Genomic DNA, 19,262 nt, shown 5'->3' on the forward strand with positions numbered 1-19,262 from the left:
TTTACATCTTTTCAATGTTTTATGCATTTCTTGTTCCAGTTTTATCTTTGTTATTTCTGTTCCCCTGTCTTGCTTGAATTTATGATTAATGTTTCTTTAGGCAACAAAACAATACATTCCAGATCAAGAGTTATGCAAAGTCATAGCGTTTTTTGAGAAATAAAATGAGTCAATACAGTATCAGTATTCACAGCAAGTTTCCTCTCCATGCAAGAGATCTTGTAGGCAAAAGTTATGCTTAGACTAAAATAACAACTGCCCTATAGGAAAGAAAAATGGAACAAGCAATAGGTGTTTATGGAAAATTCCAGCTGCTACCTGGAATTCTGGATACGATTGATAAAGAGGACAAAAGAACTAATGGCATGGATTTAATGAATCAAGCTTCTCTTCTGCAGTTCATCTCTTCATTAATGGCCCATGAAAAGTGAAGACCAAGAGATTTGGACCAAAGAGCTGCCAGAGACTAAACCAAGCATTACGTCTTGAAAGATTGCATCACTGATGCTTTAAATTAAAAATTTATTGCCATTGTTAAATGTCTGTGAGTTACCCAGGGAAAATAAAATATATTATTTTCAGAGAGTGGTCATTATTTTTCACCTAAAAGAGAAGTGTCCTTTCCCTTAGAGGAGGTGTGAAATGGAGCTCTCCGTAGGCCTTCTTCAGCTGAGGTTCCTGGCCAAAGACCATTCTACCTTTTCCATCCACATCTGGTTCTTTGTTCCTTTTGTAAGAGATGAATCAAGTTTTGGGTCATATCTGCAGGCTGTACTCTAACACTATATTTTTCAGGGAAGCAAGGTAGTAATTTTCCAACTAATCTAGGATGAAGCTGGTCTATCCTCCTCCTACATATAGCACAGGGATGCCATGAGAGAATATCCCTCTGCCTCAGGCTGCTCTACACCTACCCCCCCTACAATTTAAAGGCAAATACTTTGAGACCCAGACACCAGCATGACCCACAGAGGTTTTTGTTGGAGGCTTTTGAGCTGCAGTTCACTCACAGAACTGTTAGTGGCTCAGTGACTGTGGGTGGGAGGACCCAGGCAGGTATCTGTGGAGGGCGTTGACTGCCTGTTCAATAGTCAAATGTTCTTTGTGTGAAACAGGAGGTAATATTTTAATGAAGATTAAGATTCAGAGGTTCAGAGCTCCATACTGTGTCTCGGGCCCAGCTTCAAAGTATTGATGTGCAAGGGAAATACTTTAATAATTGCTGGGCACAGTGGCACAGCTTAGTTCCAAAGAACTACTTTATGCTGGACAAAATTGCCCTCACAGGCACTAAACCACAAGACCTCCTGTTTCTAAATAACAGAAATACTCTCAGCTGAGAAATTTGGTCACTGGTAATATCCAGGCAACTTGAGAAACAACCATTTCTTTGTCGATAGTGGGGAATGTAGCATTTGTAGCTCTTCTGCCCAGGAATTAATGGGACTGCTTTCTAGGACACAGTATAAGGATCTCCTGCAAAAATGATGTAGGTGCCTAAAATAGGCAAAACTAAAATGCATATACTCAGCTCTCATCTACATATGGAGGAACCTAAGCTCCACAGCTGCCTTATATTATACCTTTTTTTTTTTTTTTTTTTTTTTTTTTTTTAACAGTGAAAGCTGGATCACTTGTGAAGAATCTTAGAGATGCCATCTCAGCTTCCTGCCCTGCTGGAGGTTATTCAACCCCAAATCTCTCAAACTCTCCCCCATAGGAAAGGCCTAACCACTATGATGCTGGTACAAGAGCTGGAGTGAAGGGCATGAGGGGACAGAGAGCACCTGTTGTCTCTCTGACTGAAGTTGTTTCACTGCACAGAAAAACCTTCAAAATTCAATAGATCAAAGAGCGACCAAGAGAATATATAACTGTATCATCTAGTAGTTTGTACAGTCACCTGGCAGAAGGAAACCTGCATGACATCCCTGCTCCTACACATATCTGCATGCTTTTATATGGAAAAATAATTGAATAACATAAAAACATAATCTGACCCTATGCAATTTGTTTCCACTTTTTGTTTAATTGTATTGTGCATAAGTGTTCCGAGTAGGAGGAACCCTTATCAGAAGTATGAAGCTTTTCTTGCTGAATGGAAAGATGAAAACATGCTCAGTAATCTACTGTATCTGCCTCATGAGCTAAGCTCCAAGTTGACCTGATGATCCCACAAAACAAAGAGCTGCTTATAAAATATGTCTTAATTACAGAGAAAGTAAGAAGTAAAAAACAGTTGTTGGTGGTGATAGCTTCTATGGATCCCTGCTACTATCAACAGAGAAAGAAAGTGCAGACAGCCTGAGAAACTACCTGGTAGTCTAGGCACAGCACAGACAGCTCAGAAAAAACTTGGAAGGCTAAAATTTCATAATGTCCCTTCTCCCTATTTCTGTCTTGTTCTGTGCCCAGCTGAGGCCTGACTGCACAGACATCCTGACTTATACCACTAAGAAATTCAAAACTCAGTGCCTTGCTGGTTTTGTGCAAAGATTTTATTTAGGCTCTGCTCCCTTTCCTAAATTTTAGCCTTCTGTGCTTTACTGATGTGCATTTACGGCTGGACAATTCCCAATATTGAGAAGCAGTATGCAGAGCTTTTAATGAGGTTAGAAAATGAATCCGAAACTTAACAAACCATTGTTTATATCATTATATGCATCTTCAGAGAGCCAAGAGCAACCTACGCAGTGCCACTGTTCTGTGGATTAATTCACGGCTGATGAAAACAGATTGTTCTTAAAAGCAAAAGCTCTATTGTTCAAATGTCCTGTCATGAGTCTTGTTGCCCTGTATTACCCATTGCCTGTAGGAGTCACAAGACCTTCAAGGATGCTGCTGCCAATGTAGCCTCAGTGAGCACAGTACCCTTTATGCCTGGCTAACAAATTTACTTAAAGGAGCATTCACTTGTTGGCTGGCACTTTTTTTTTCCCATTTTGTCAGATGGATGAATGTCATTGCAGCCAAGGACAGATGAAGGTTTGAAATATTACAAGCGAAAGCCTCTTGCTAAGATAATATAAAACCAATTTTTGCAAACATATCTCTGAGGAGCAAATAGTCTAGAAATTATCTTGAGAATTTCTTCGAGCTGTAAAATTTTAAGATACAAGCAAAAAAACCCCACCTAGTAAACCTATCAAGGTTAACTCACTACTAAAACTTCAGTCTTTCTTAGGACAATACTGTTTGAAATTGCCACATCATTGAATTTTAAGTTATTTGCGTATCAAATGCAAAAAAATGATTAACTGGAAACTTCCCCCCTCCACCCCCTCTGAGACATATGGTGAGACAGCAACAGAAATGATGGATGTAGTGGGTGATTGCTTGCTGAACCAGCATGTGAGAAACTATGCTGGGAATAATTCATGTCAAGATATGGTCTTAACTAAAAGACATATTAAAACCAACATCTTGACAGGTTTAATATCTTACATGATACACATAATCCATGACTTCTAAGGCATGTGATTATCTCAAAACATGATATTTCAGTAGAACTTCACTTTTATGAAAAGATCTCAAGAGATGCTTGATCTAATGTTAAATCAACCTTTCACAAAATAAAGGAAACTCAAAGTCGTTCTGAGGTATGGTATGGCCTTGTCTTTATCTAACACTGCTCCAAATCAGTAGTGATTCCTTGGGGAAAGTGCAATAACAGTGGTGTAAAATAGGTGAAAGTGACCCAATAAACAGGATAATAAGGTATTTTGGATGAAAATACATTTCATAAAAACAAAGGATTTACTTCTTTGCCACCCCGAGAACCCACTGATGCCAAAAATTATGCTATGTCTGTTAATACAGCAGACCTATATTTCACATGTATTTCTATTACCTGTTTCTTTTATCAAATAAGAAATTTTGCAGTACTTGAAGTGACAAAGGATTAAGCTAGATGTTTAACAAGTATGAAGATGCGATGATGCTAATGGATACAACTGGCATTGTCACTACTGTGATTAGCTTTTATGTGAGGAGAATCAAGTAAATTACAAAAAGGCCTCATGGTTGTTATGAGAGATATAAGACCAGTAACTGAGGCTTGTAAGATGGCCACTTACATGTACCTCACTGTGACCAGAGATCCTGGACGAGGGGACAGAGGGCTGAGCTGGGGTATAAGGACAGGCTGAGTTAGGGACAGGCTCCTGACCTAGTATGGGATCCTGGGCATGCCAGTTTTCCCCTTTTATTTGTGGTTTGTCTTATGAGTTTAGGGAGCTGTCTTTGACCAAAGAAATTGTTCTGTACTTTGCATAATCACTGGCCAATGAAATCAGCTGATAATAAATAAAGGATATAAAATGTCTTGTATTCCATAGTAGTTTTCTTTAAAGGTCATTGTCCCTGAGAAATAAAGGGTTGGGATCAGCATATAGAAGGGCTCAAATAATTCAGCTATATCTAATACAAGAGCTGATCAGTACTGGTACCTCTGAGGGCAGATAGAAGATTCTCTCTCTCTCATCTCTCTAAGATGTACATCTGCTTGATTTTTTAAATTAAATTGGGTCAAATTTAGTAAACACTAGAGGAAAAAGTCTTATATGTTCTGTAAAGACATGGAGCTTAACAGATGCTGACCAGATGGAAACAGCCTTTTTTTTTTTTCAAATGATCTAGTATTGCCAATTGAAAATTATGTAGTTTTGTGGATTTATTGTGTTCCCCTCTGAAAAAGCTTGCTGATACTAACTACTTTCCATAAATTAGGCAAAGGCTGAGATTTACCTCATGATGAATGTATAACATACATTCCTGCAAACTAAGAAAACCATAATATAAGCCCTGCAGTGATATTCAGAATGCCCAGTTCCCTCTTATTGCTATTGTTTGTCAGTTTACAAGTCCTGAAATAATAGAATCCAGACCATAAAATGGCAAATAAAAATAATTTCCTATCTATAGTATGTCTTTCTATCCAGCAAGTAAAATCCCAGCTTCCTATGTTTTATATGAAAGGATGATTTTTTTCTGCCAATGGCCATCTTGTCAGCACTTTCTTATTAATACCTATAATCCTTTTCTTTGATGCCTTCCAACATCTCATAACTTAAGGAGCGTATATTTCTGTGCACAATCAGTGAGACATAGCAACAGAAGGGAACACAGTTTTAGTGGCTCTGAGGAAGACAGTTTGACGGCCAACAGGCACAGCTTTTGAAGAGTCTGATTTTTCTGTAAATCAACACTTAAACTTAACTGATTGGTGGAAAAAAAAAAAAAAGCAAGACTTACAAAGAGCAATAGGCAAGGAATAATGGAAAGGCAGCAGACAACTCAGAAAAATAAATAAATCAATATTTTAAGTGAAATAGTAGCAGACCAATTATAGATTGTTAAAGAAATGCAGAGTTTTATTAAGGAGTCTTTAGCTTACTCACTGTCATATGCAGGAATAGTTAAATAGTTTGTGTTATAAACTGCTAAAATCACCTCTCTGCTCTCATACAAGAGATAAAAATTATTTCCATCCAATACTCAAAAGGATCTTAGACATTCAGAAATTAAACTTTGGAGTCTGCATTTGTAAGGAAATATCACTGTATGGTAACATTTGAGAAGCAAATTCAGTCAAACTACCTTTTTGATGTTTCCCTTGGAATTTATTATCCAAGACACATGGAAGCTCAGTGCTTGTGAAAAAGAGAAGTACAGAGTGCCCAGTGCTCAGCTGATAGGTGTGTGGCATTCTCTTGGCTTCTTCAAAATCCGCAGAATAAATCACTTTACATTAATTAAGTGTCTGACCCTAATTAGCCAGAGAGCAGCCTGGGGAGATGGTTAGGCTGTGGGCAGACAAACACAGAAAAAGGCAAAAGAACTGTGTAGGGTAACAAAAAAAAAAAAAGTTAGTTGAAACTCTGTCACTGAGAGGGGGATCCTGGATGGCAAAGATACTTTGGTTCATGGGTTGGGTCAATATGTAAATCTAGGATTAGTCAAAAGTTTGCTTCATCTTTGAATTTCACCTTTAAATTGATTCAGGTCATTACTTCCATGTGAAATAATTGAACGGTATCTGGATCAGTAGCTTTTCTATTCCAATGTGAAAATTACAATATTCTTTATTTATTATATTTTTTTCTCTTCCTGAACTGTGCAAAATGATGTGCAGGATGAGATAATTAGATTCCAACAGTGAATTTTAATTCTTTTCAGGTTACCTTGCTGAGTGCATGATCAAACTGTAGGATTCTTATAAACCAAGGGCTAATAGCCCAAACCAGAACAGGAGACTCAATCCTTCCAGATGGAACAGGGAGGTTGATACCTTCTTGTTTAGGACCTCAATAAGTTGAGATGGCCCATTCTTTCACAAGCACTTCTCTGTCTTTCAAACAGATTCAACATCTCAGTGAATTTATAGGTGAACTGAATCCAAGCTCCAATAAAATGGGAAACAGAAGCTCGGGCAGCAACATGTAAGCAGTGAGAAAGTATCTCCCCATTTTGTCTCAGTTTCATGTGAACTTAGAGAACAAACAGAAAGAGGTGAAGAAGTAACAAAAAATGGTGCAAGAGTAATGAATTCCCTTTTTAATGCACTCAGCAATAACTTGTTGCTGGAAGATTTCTATGAGTGCAGTGGATGTATTTCTCTGAAATTAGAAAGGTAAAAACAACCCTTCGGTTTTCTAGTGGTCCCACAGGATGGGATACAGAGGTGAGGTACATCAATAAAGATTGAATTAGATTTGCAGCTCTGCCCTATTACCTAGTTGTAGCATGCTTAGAGATTTATGGTAATTTATCAATAAAGAGAGACCGATTGAACATATTAGTCATAGGCTTCACAGTGAAGACTATTTTCATCAATCAAGCAGCTAGATAGTTATGCTTACCACTTTTAAAGGAAGGTAAGTTAAGTTTCTTCAGTAGAGGTGGTCTGACTCGGTGCCCAACAGAATATACATCAGTGGAAAAAAAAAAAAAAATTGTTTATATGTAGACCATGTTTGCAACTTGTGTTAGTCTCGTGACTCCAGTGAGTTTCCAGAGGATGGGAAGTTAGCTCTGTGTGTTATATTCTGTTTCACCTATTTGTGCTGTGAGCAACACCAGTCCTACATATAGAAAACATCCTGTACGTTACAAATAAAACCACCAGATGCTTAGGGAAGGAGGAGTAAAGATTAGCCAGGCATCTTCATTTCTATCCCTTTGTGTGTGCTTTATGATATATAATTATGTGACTGTATGGAAAAAAATGCTGGGTGGAGAAGAGCATGTGACCATACATTTATATGCATTGACAGGCAGGAGGATGTTTTTGGGTCAAACTTAATTGCATCTTTTTCTGAGAGCCTAATTTTTCCATCAGTTTTCTGCTCAAATGCTTGTATTCTTTTGAAGACTTTTTTTCCTGTGAACTGAGGACATGAGAGTATGGTTCCGCCAGACACACTGTCGCTGCACATCCTCTCTCTACCATGGGATATGGACTCTGTTGCATCTGGTTATGGGTGAGTGCTCCCATCCCCTATTTATTTTCCCCAGAAAATCCCCCACTGGGCACCCTTTCTTGTCAGCATGCTGTAGGCTGGCCAGTATACACCTGGACTTTACCTCTGGTCCCTCTTCCATGATTTTTTCACAGAACCATCATTTTACTTTGACGGTGGCAATCTCTGAGCTTATGGTCTGTGCCAGGGATACAGAATAAGCAAGCTATGACAGCACTGAAAGGTGATAGTGCAGCTGCTGCAAAAAGTGAGCGTAGGGATGATACTGAAGAGAGTAAATTGTTTGGGACACAAAATTTAAAATTGTAATGAGGATTTGTCTGCTGACTGTTGTCATATCATCCATCAGCTATTTCTGGCCTTAGGCAAAGGCCATGCTGTTAGCCTGTTAACAACTTCAGTCTGCTTCCTTCTACATTGTTTCATTGCTTTATTTTTGCTTCAGTAAGTTTCAGCACCTAAAAAAGTGAAGTTAAAAATGGATTTGAATCTTCTCTTTGCGGGTGCTTCATATATGGGGATTCACCCACAAAAGTGTAAAATGTCAACTGCTAATTTACTTTCTTCTTCAAGTGTAAGGCTTGGCTGCATAAATGAACCATTTTTTACCATCTTTAGAGTATCACTTCTTTTTTAAGTGATAAAGCCTGAAAAAGCATTTCTTTCTCAACTAACCAACTCTACAAGGCATTGCACACCACGTTCTTCAGACTTGTCAATTGCCTCCAGATCCCAAAATCTTGAGATCATCCTGATTTCTGAATATTCATTCTAACTTATCTGTCTCCTGTGAATGTAAACGTATGTACCACTGCCTCTTCAGTTGCTCGTGCTCATGGTACGGTCTTTCTCTAAAGCTGGCACGCTTATTTCATTGGCAGTTCCCATGTATGCCCCAGGCTAGAACTCAGCATTCACCCGGTGCCCAGGAGGCTGCTGACGGAGAGCCAGCGCCTCATCTCCTGTGCCAAGGCAGAGGTATCAAACCTCTAGTGTCCTTGTGGATGTGGAGAGGAGTGGGGAGAGAGGGTGAGTTCTCCATCTCAGTGTTGGAGATGAAGAAACCTTTCTCCAACATCTTTGAAGCTACATGAATTAATTAAATACTATTTACATCAGAAATAGAAGAGCTCTGCCAGCATGGTTGGAGGTGCTAACATAGGGGAAAGGAATTCTGTATACCTGTGCCCCTTTCAAAGGCTTAAAAAAATACGTTTCAACAGAAACAGCCCGTAGAACAAGCCCAGAATCAGTGTGGCAGTTAAGACTGAAATGGGAAACCACTTTATTTTGCTTTGTTCTTTTATTTTGTAGTAGGAACTGTTTAAGGTGGGCATCTGAGTAATGTTTTGAATGCAACTTGATTCATTTTTATTCTTCCATCATTGTCTGCTGCAGGAAAATAGTTGGGCAACCGAGTGTAAATTTCTCTCTTGAAGATGGCATTTTCTGGGGCCAAGCCAATAGCACTATGAGGCATGACTCTAAAGTTGCACAGACAGTTTTACATTCATTAGTTCCTGTTCTTTTCCTTCAACATTTATAGCTGAAATCATTTTCCCAATAGCTCTAACAAATCATTCTGCTTCTCCATTAGCTGTAATGGTATTATTCTTCAATGAGAAAACCCGGCTTATTTTGCAAGTTCTTAAATTCCTGCCTGTGGAAAGTCGGGCTGTTATCCATTTGCAGTTCTTTTGAATTCTGGAGATGGAAAATATCTAGTGATGTGACAGTGATGCTGGCTATTGTCTAATATTTTATTTTCACCCAGAGAACTATAAACACTCATCAGTAATGACTAAAGCATAATGCTAGAGACACCTAAACACTGACACATTCCACCGAGCCCACAAGACTAAAAGTAATGAGAATTAAAGTAAAACTCTCTAAACTGTTTCTTCATTTAGGATGTTTAACATCGTAGTTTTGATACTCTTAAGACTTTTTGAATAAGTCTTGTTCCATATTTTTCTTTTTTTTTATTTTTTTTTTATTTTTTAATGTTTTAAGCGCATTGTTTTTTCCTAATAGACAATAACTGAACCAACTACTGCGAAATCTGAATATTTGTGAGCGTGTACTTCTATCCATGACCTCTAGTTTAATCTTTCAGAATGTATGTGTAGATGAATGGCATCTACAGCACCTCCTTAGCAAAACTAGGCCATATCTTTGGGAAAAAGTAGAGTCTTAAATTTAGGCATTCTTTTCTTGAAAGACCTATGATTAGTTTTAAGTTTGACCCTACCATGTAAAATTTATTTGTGGACTTTTACAGTTTGATCTCCTTTCTATGTCATTTCCAGCTATTTACAAACATTGATCAAAGGAAATCCAGTCCCATACAAACAAAAATGTTAATTTTCGTCTCGCTTCAAGAGTTTCAGTACGGCTAATTGCTAGGTTTGTGAATCAAAGCTGACTGATAGAGAACATTGGGTGTAAGATGTTTCCTGATGTAACTGTTTCACTTTGGAAAGTGCTTGGTCATTCTGCTCTGGAAAGCTAACTGAGAAGGGAGTGTTCTGATCTTTTCAGCACAGAACAACTGACTTCTATGTTTCAACTGTTTTTTTCCTGTAATTGTTTTAATTTAATGAAATGTCAAATAACAGAAAGTTACAGTAGACCAACATTACCGGTTCCAAGGGACTAGCTCACCAATCCCACCCAGGGATGATAGTGCTTTGTGCCCTGTCTCTGACAGTAGTGATATCAGATATCTAGGGAAAAATTTAACTGTTCCACTTCCAGGAAACACTTTGGTACACTTTCGCTGAACATTTTAGCAGCCTCTGATAGTTTTCTACTCAGAAACCTTGCGAGGCAGAGCAGGGATGTCCATGTCGAATGGACCTCAATGGGTTCTTTTTCTGTGAAAGTATTGAAATTCATTTTGTACTCATATGAAATTTTAGCAGCTGTAACATCCTGCAGCAAGTCAAACTCCGGATAAAATGGCTTAATTTTAATGCTAAAAGACCCATGCTACTTGATTTTTCTTTCAGAATTTAATTTCTCTTATCATTTTGGTTTTCATTCTATCTTGGATTAGGATTTTTTTAATTAAAGAGTTTTCTGTAGAAGAGAAATCCAGTGCATGCCCAGCTATATTTATGGGATTATACTATTTTATGAGGGGAAAAAATGGCAGTCTTATGATTACAGATAATTTGCTGTAATGCTCTTATTTTGTAGCAATCAATGGGAATAAAGATGGAATAAAATAACAGGAGAAAAATCTTGTGTTATAATCCATATAATGGAGTAAATGGGAAGAGAATTAATAACTGACTGACATAAATTTGCTATTTTCTGATTTTTTAAGCATTATTGTTTGTAACATGAATGTTACATTAATGCAAGTTTTTATATGCTACTAGATTACATTATTCAAAATTTTGTATGTCAGATTTCACAGCTGCTCAATACTTCAGTCAGCACTAATACAGAAGAGTCTCACAATGGGACAAAGTTTATACTAAGTTTTAATGAGCAGCACTCAAAAGTCCAGAGCAGTCCCACACTGTTTCAGACTTCTTGGTCTGAAAGTGAAGCTGAATATGTCACCCAGCAAAGATCTTTCTTTAAGCTGCTGAGATTTCCTGATTTCTGAAGCAGCAGCCTTCTGTGATTTTATCATTTTCTCTCCAAAGTTAGAAGAGAAATGGAAAAGCACAAAAATGTTAAAATATCAAAATGTGAATTTAACAAAAAGTTTATGATTTTAGGGCAAATCTTTGGAGAACTTGTATTTTTGGCTTTGTCTCCACTGCAGAGCTGACATGTGAGTTCATTGGTTATGCCCCGTACAATGAAAATTCTTAACATGCCTCAAATGTCATCTGATAATGACAAATAAACAGCTCCAGTTCATAATCTAGATAAATTTTTTTGGCACAGGGCATGGACTGAATTTGAATTTCAACATATGCCAGGGAGAAAATGCCCATCAGGATGCTAGAACAACACAGTGCCTGCTGAGATTAAATGATTCAGTGAGGACCTGTAAACTGTGATTCAAAGAGACATGAGATTATCTGTGTAATCACTCAAATTTAAAGAAATAGCAGGAACATTTTTCTTGGCACTGTTAGCTTCTCCCACAAAATATATGTATTGTCCTGTCAGCATGATCTGTCTGTTTCTGTAACTCTTCTTATGGCAGAAATGCATATCTGTCACTGCAACAATACAGCAGGGAGCGGATACTGACGTTTTTACACTGATGTCATATTCATCCACCTGCTTTGTCCTGAAAACCTGTAATCTTGAAATGACTGACAGCATCAGAAACCTTGGGGAAATGTATCATTACTGAGGCAAGAATTCGATTTTTGTCCAATTTGTTTGCTTCATTTATTTGTCAGGCAGCGGACTCGTCTGGGCTGCACAGCAGGGCTAGCTTCACCCAAAATGTGGAAGGGGAGAGTGAACTTGGGCGCAGATACTCCATCGCCTCACCTGGAGCCCAAATAGTCATTCCTACACACTTTTTAATAAAGTGACCTGAGGCATTAGGCATGCAAAGATCACCTATGGATTACCGTTCTTGGATCCCGAAATGACCTGCTGCTTTCTGGGAAAAGGGAAATACTGACTCAAATTTCTATCCTCGAAGCAGGCTTTGGTGTCTCATGTGCCAAAAAAAATTATTATCATCAGCCTCTCTCCATGGGTATTCCTCCTGTTGGAGCTGTTCGGCTAGCCTTGATTCAGATCAATTCTAAGTTAAATGCTAATTGGTCTGACTGAGTCTATACCCCTCTGGTAAGTGCACTCTGCTGAGATCTAGGAAGCTAAGGTCTCAGTCCCTGCTGAATGTTTAATGCTGTGTGTACCATGAATAGCTCCCACAGGAGGGATCCCCAGCATACATGAGGCAAAAATCAAATCATCCAGAAGAGTGGTTTGAACCTGGCTCTTTGACATTGCAGGGATGCTCTAATTGGATTATCAGATCCTGTGAGGTGGAACCTCCCTTGCTTTTCTGATTGCAAATGGGGTAGAAACCTTTAGCTTCAGCTTTATAGGTTGCAATCTTGGGCAATAGAAGCCTCCATACCTCTCACTAACTGGGTGAGCTGATGGACAGCATTGTGCTGTTTTCCTCTGTATTTTAGTTCTCACTCCCTGTTCGATAGGGAGTGAGAAGTAAAATTGCCCTGAAAATGCCTGTATCTCCACACAGCAGTGCCTATAGCTCAGAGCTGGAGGCCCCTGGGCAGTATGTAGCATACCAAGTGGAAAAAGCTTGGGGCACCCTGCTTCAGACTTCATTCAGGAAAATCCTGAGAAATTTGACAAAGTAAGTACAGAGCAAAGAACAAGTAGAGATTTCTGACTTATCAGAGTCTGAAAAATGGCATGAATAAACAAGATGAAATTTAAAAAAGTTTTCTTATTATGCTGAGAACATATGTGAGATATCTCTTACCGAACACTGCACTAAGTAACTCATGACCATTTATTTGGCTATTTGGATTAATTAATATTTAAAATAATTTAAAAGATGCCTATCCTGGAACCTATGCATCCTTTCACCTTGCATTTCCCAGTTGTTCCCACTTCATACGTTTTGATTAGTATCAAAAGCAGCCTTGAGTCATAAAAATTGGTTCCTTTGAAATGAAACTAAACTGGAAGGTTTAGTCCCTTTCCTATGATAAACAGCATGCCTTGCCCATTCTCATGTTAGAGCCAGACCTACAGGGTCAGCTCTTGTTGAAGTCAAACACTGAGATGTACATTGTGCAGCACAGAGCCATTTGCTCTGTGAATCCACTTCTGTTGTGCTCATAAAGCCATTTCAGACTTCATTCTTCCTACAGCCATCTCACCAAGAACCTCCTTGTGCTGCTCTGAGCACCATTAATTGGCATGGCTTTACTGAGGAAGCTGGGGACACTGTCCCCTGTATATGGCCATCACCTGGAAGAGTCATGATCATTCTTCCAGTCACCTATGGCTATTGAAGTTATACTTTTGCTCCTTGTTCCCTTTGCCTACGCACAACACACAGTAACAATCATTTTTGGAAAGGGGTCTACTGTGGTAGCAAGTTTGTTCATGCTCAGAATTGTGTCATGTCTTCAAAACTGAGCTCTGTCAGCTGACTCGTCTAGCTGCCTGCGGTAGCTAACTCTGCTGGCTGACTACCTTCTGCATGAACTTGCTCGTCTTCCTCTTTGTGTTAAGTTTAGATGCTACTCAGTCAGACCTTTACTTCTTAACTGCTCTTTTCTTTTTCATGAAGAAAGGGACAAGATAAGAAGGAGGAACTGATCAGCTTCCTTGATACCCTTCTTAATTGTATGGACTCAAATCAAATATCTTCCTTTTTTTTTTTCTTTTTTCTTCTTTTATCTAGTGCAGGTATTGAATGAATAAAATTTAATCTTGAAGTGCTGAAACAGATGATTAGAGTGTTATTTAGCTATCAGGCACTCTTAAGGGTCATGGGATAATTAATGCATAATCTGACTGCAAGTAGCATTTTGAATTATTCTATTGATATCTTTTATTCTTTTCATATTGCAAAAACTAAAAAGAACCTCCTTCTTTTTTTTTGTTGTAGAGTAGCTACATGCACAAAGTGCTTTTGTGAAGCCAGGGAATTTTATGATCAATCCTAACATGATATGCCATTGACGTAACTAAAGACTGTGAATGCAAGATGACATCTGGGTGGTATTAGCAGAATTTATATTGAATTAGAAGAATATGAATATTCAGAACAAGGTAATGTAGAATACTTAACCACACTTCTGTGCAATAGATGCATGATTCTGCAATTCAACCATTTGAAAAAGCAGTGAAACCTGGGTTAAAAAAATCAACAAGAATGAAGCTTGTCTTCATTTGCTACTGACATATAAAACTGCAAAATAGCAAATATTATATTATTATAGATCTTTCAAGAGACTACATCAGTTTTGGAACGATTGCTCACTGTTACATTTGGGCTGAATTCAAGAGGGCACAGTATTTTAGAACCTGATTATCTCTCCTAACTTGCTCTTTATCTCAGTGGGTAGAATAGGGGTAATAATTAGAGAATTAAGCTTTGCTCACTCAGTCATGAAGTGCAAAAATTCACTTGCTGTTTCATATTTATTTTCCAGCTGGAGGAGTTTAATTTATTTTGCCTTCTGCTGTGCCCACACCTGACCGACCAAAGCAGTTTCACAAGGGTCCCACTGATCTCTACTATTTAACCCCTGTCTTTCTTCCTATTTCTTTGCAAAGCAAGCAGCTTTCTTCTGAGGCTTACGCTAGAGCTCTTTAGATATAGTTGCTAGTGACTGCCATCCCTCTTGACCCCTGAATCTGATAGCATGTCCATAGAGTACATTCACATTCTCTCCAAAGGGATGAGAAACATGAAAAGGAACGTGGCACTGATGGCAGGGGCTGTTGTGCGTTCAGCAACATGTAAAACTTATTCATATGCTTTTACCACCACAGATTCTCATTGTCAGATTCGTAGGTCACAGTCATTTTGCTTTAAAAACGCAACAGCATTGTTTCCACCAGGCAGAAACAATAATATATCACTGAGTGATACTGATGAACAGCAATAATGTGTTCTTCTTTATTATTATTTTCTATCTAAATCCAGATGTTTTCTGTAGTCCCTGTAGGCAAAATGCTGTCAGTGAGAAAGTCCCTGCTGGCTGTCACAATGCAATGTTATCTTGTGAATAGTTCCTTAAATATCTGCAAGGTCAGAGAGATTAAATGTTCTCCTGGGAAACTCAGGAAAAGTAGAATGTCAGCATCACCTTTCGTCCAAGTGAAAAGTTAAATGACATTTCCAGTGATATTGATTAGAGCATCTTTGAGTGTCAAAACAGAATGGCGATTTCAATATCTGCAGTGAAATGCAAAGGTTGAAGCAGGAGACTGTTGGAGTAGACAATATTTCATGTCAGAAGAAATTCAAGACTGAGAAGAAGGAAATCTCTACCCTCAGACTGCTTGGATCTCATTGTTGGGGAGCTGCATTTTTCTTTCTCTCCATTTACACAGATGAAATTGTGGACTGAGGGGACCATGGGCAATGCTACCACCCTTTCCTCATCTGAGGCACCTTTTTTCCTTTCTTGTCTTCCAGGCTGTTGTGCTGGGGCAGAGCACTTCATCTAGGATGGTCCTGTGCTGCATCATCAAAAAGGACACTCCAAGTTGTCTGTGACACTCATTACTTTTAAGATGCCTTCATCTCATTTCTATTCATGATGTAAGATAAGTCACTTCCAGACCCAGAACGCTGGATCTCTGGCTCTTAACACGAGTGAACTGCTATTGCATTAGAGAGCTGACTTCTGAATATTCTGTATGATAGCTACTTTCACTGTCTCAGGGGTATGTATGGAAGGAAGGTTATTGTTGCTCTCTTGACTGTTTAGCATATAATTTGTTTCACATTATGTATTTCATACAAACAGTGTCCCTACAACAGTTCTTTCATTTAGTAGAGCAGCAAAGTCAAAAATGTCGAAAGAAGGTAGGAATGAGGAAGAAAGAAGAATGGAGAATGGCAATTTTCATCTGGGGTAAACTGACAATCAGCTGCACTGTCCTGTTGCAGATTCCCCAGCCAAGAATCCATCTTACTAATTTTTTTTTTTTTCCTGAGGAGATCAGAAAAGTGCTGAAATAGGGAGGTACAGACAGACCGTTTTAACTTGCAGAGCTGCAGAGGAGGTTTTGGCACCAGAAATGGTGGGGGGTTTGCCAACTCACGGTGAAGATGACAGTGCTAGGAAAGGAGAACTAGAGAAAAAATAGGCAGAGAGAAGAGATGCTGAAACGTCTAGGGAATGGATTATTTTAGAAGTGCTTTGAGTGTGCCCCTATCCTATAATTAATACAAATGTATCTTATTCTTTTTGAAATACATTTTATACTGCAATTCTGAAGCAGTAAAATTGAAACAAGTACATTTAACAATCCAAAGAAATAATCTTCACATTCTAACTCGTTATAACTCTATTCAACTTCATTATTAATAAAGTAATAAAATCATCTTAACTAATGTTCTGATTTTCTGTACCTTTGTATAATTGGTAGATGATCTTCTGTGCACTGAACATTTTTCAGTTTCATGATTATCTCCAGGTTCAGCTCCCAGGCTCTCATTTCATCTTTTGTTGTCCTTCCTGACCTTAGTCTTCACACTCAGATGGCCATTTAGATTCTTCTGATTGCAGCTTAGGAAAGAGAAGGGAGGAGAGGTTTATCTTTAGCCTGGCCCTTCTGTAAACCCATATTGTTCCTTTGCTATTACAGAAAGAAATTGGGGTTGTAAAAGTCTGCATTACATTGATCGCCTACTGGGGTTCAGGGACATAATGGGTTTTATTTGATTTCACTTACACCAATGTAAATTAGAAGGAGTTGCATTAAAGCTATCAAAGGAGGCAGCTGCATTATACTGATGTCAGTGAAATAATAAGACCCCTTGCCTCTTCCACAGCGGTAACTTTCCCCATCGCTATACCCTCTTCTCTGTCGAGTTAGAACAGAGCAAGATTTGTTGCATAAAAATAGCTTTTCACACTCCTGTATGCATATGCAGCAAAATTTAGTCTAGCAAACTATCAGGGTGATTACTTAAATTTTATGCAGGAATCACTGCAGCAGAGGGATGTGTTCTTGCCAAAAGCAAAAGCTTGGGAATGAACAGAGAAGGGAACTGACAGCCTGGCAAGATGCCATTTTTTGTCTTCTTTGATTTTCTAGGACTTCAGTAGTGAGGCAAGGGGTTTTTTTTTTAGAAACCCAGATATCCTATTTATGACACTGCCTTAAGAAACACTGATTGCAAGGGTTTTGATTTCCCAGGGTTGGTATTGGCAGGTAGCAGGGTGGAGGTGTTACAGAGCTGCACAACGGTAGCTGCCTGGCCTTGAGTGGCACTGGGAGACAGTGTCTTTCAGCTCTAGTTTACTGATGGCATTAGAAACAGAAATGGGTCTCATCTAGTCTGTGACCTGTCCTCTCAGCTCTGAGGAGGCTTGAAATTTGAATGTGGTTCTAATGGCTAAATTAAGTTTTTTGTGTCTACAGGCAGGGCATGCTCTCTGAGGTTAGGGTCTCAGCGAGCAGATGCTGAAGGGACTGGCAGAAAGTCGGTTCCTGAGGGTTTGTTTAGACGCTTGGGGTCTGTGTGTCCTATTAGTCCTTAAATACAAATAATGATATTACATCTTTCATTTTAGAAAATTCTACGTGGAGCCTATATTGATTTCAGTACTGAAGAATCAGGACCTAAGGAAATATGTAAATGTGGACCCATGCCAAAGTTTTACATAATTTTTTAATACTTGTTACAGTGTACAAATGCACAATGTAGGGTTGGTTTGTTGTTTGGTGGGTTTGGTTTTTTTGTTTTTTGTTTTTTTTTTTTTTTACTTTTGGAAGGCATCCAGCCTGAGAGTCATCTCTCCTAAGTTTAGCTATCAAAAACCTGTGTATCTAGCCTAAACCAGTCACTTCATCACTGGAGAGGGAATGGCATTCATGGACAGCAATTAATCTAACTCTAAAATAGGGGACTGAGATAAGTGATCTGAATACCCGTCTAGAGGGATCTATCTGACAAAAGACAGAGCACAGACAAGTAGTGCAGACAAAAGGCTTAATTTCAGACCTCTGAAGTTAGGGGAGACGAATCCATTCAGGGTCATTGATGATCAAAGATATTTAACAGGCGTGGAAAATACGGATGGACACGGATGTCAGTCTGTATAAGAACAACTGCAGATTACAGTGGAAAATGGTGAGCAGTTGAAGATCCAATGTGCTGTGGGCACGTTGTGAGAAACTTCCCGAATGCTTTGGCATGTTGGAAAAGCTTATTGTCCTTGATTGACCTGGATACCATAGTGGTCATTAGAGAAAAGATAGCTGGACAGTTTTTTGATGCAAAAGAAAGTGGAAAGCACTCCAAAACAGAGGTGGAAAGAGACTTCTTCACAGTCTAAAACACGGGTGCTGAGGAACATCTTGCTACCATGTGTTGCACGGGCCATAAGTATCTCACAAAGAGATTAGACCACTTCATGGAGATTCAGGGAATTCTTGCACAGAACTGTTTGTACTGGAAGTCCAGTGCCAATGTCCAGTTCAGGAAGGCCCTGAAACATAGAAGCTGTAAAGGGGAAATGCTTACTTCAAACATTTCTTGTTTCCTATACTCTACCCTGGCCAGACAGTGGTTACAAACAAGTTATTAAAGCAGATGGGTTTTCGCTTGTCACCTGTAAGGCTGTTCCCATGTTCTTAGTACAGCTTTTTAGACCCCAGTGGATCATCTATACCAGCAAAGCATTTGGCTTCAGAGCCTCACTCTCCAGGGAGGCTGGACAGCAGTGTGTCACGACATTGTCACACAACACTAGCAACACATAGGAGAATGATATGAGGAAAAGGATTTTGATGGTTTATAAAATATCTTGTTTGGACAACATTTTGCAGAAACTTTAGGAAATCACACAGAACATGTTTTAGGTCTCTTCTTTTGTTGGTGAATTATTGCTGTGTTTGTTGCAAAGCACCAGTACAACCAAGAAAAGGTAATCTCTATTTAGTCTATGCTCATTCTGGGCTATCTTGGAATTGTAATGTTGGGTAGTGACAATAAAGTAAATCAAAGATTTTATATCACACATCATGCCTTGTGAATTTCTTGATATCTATTTGTAGTCATCAGGGTTTCCTAGCACTGCTTTTGCTTGTTGCTTTGTTTACACAGCACAATAGAGGTTCTTT

Source organism: Athene cunicularia, assembly GCF_003259725.1.
Source record: "Athene cunicularia isolate RWA chromosome 4 unlocalized genomic scaffold, athCun1 chr4_part1, whole genome shotgun sequence".
NCBI classification, from domain to species: Eukaryota; Metazoa; Chordata; class Aves; order Strigiformes; family Strigidae; genus Athene; species Athene cunicularia.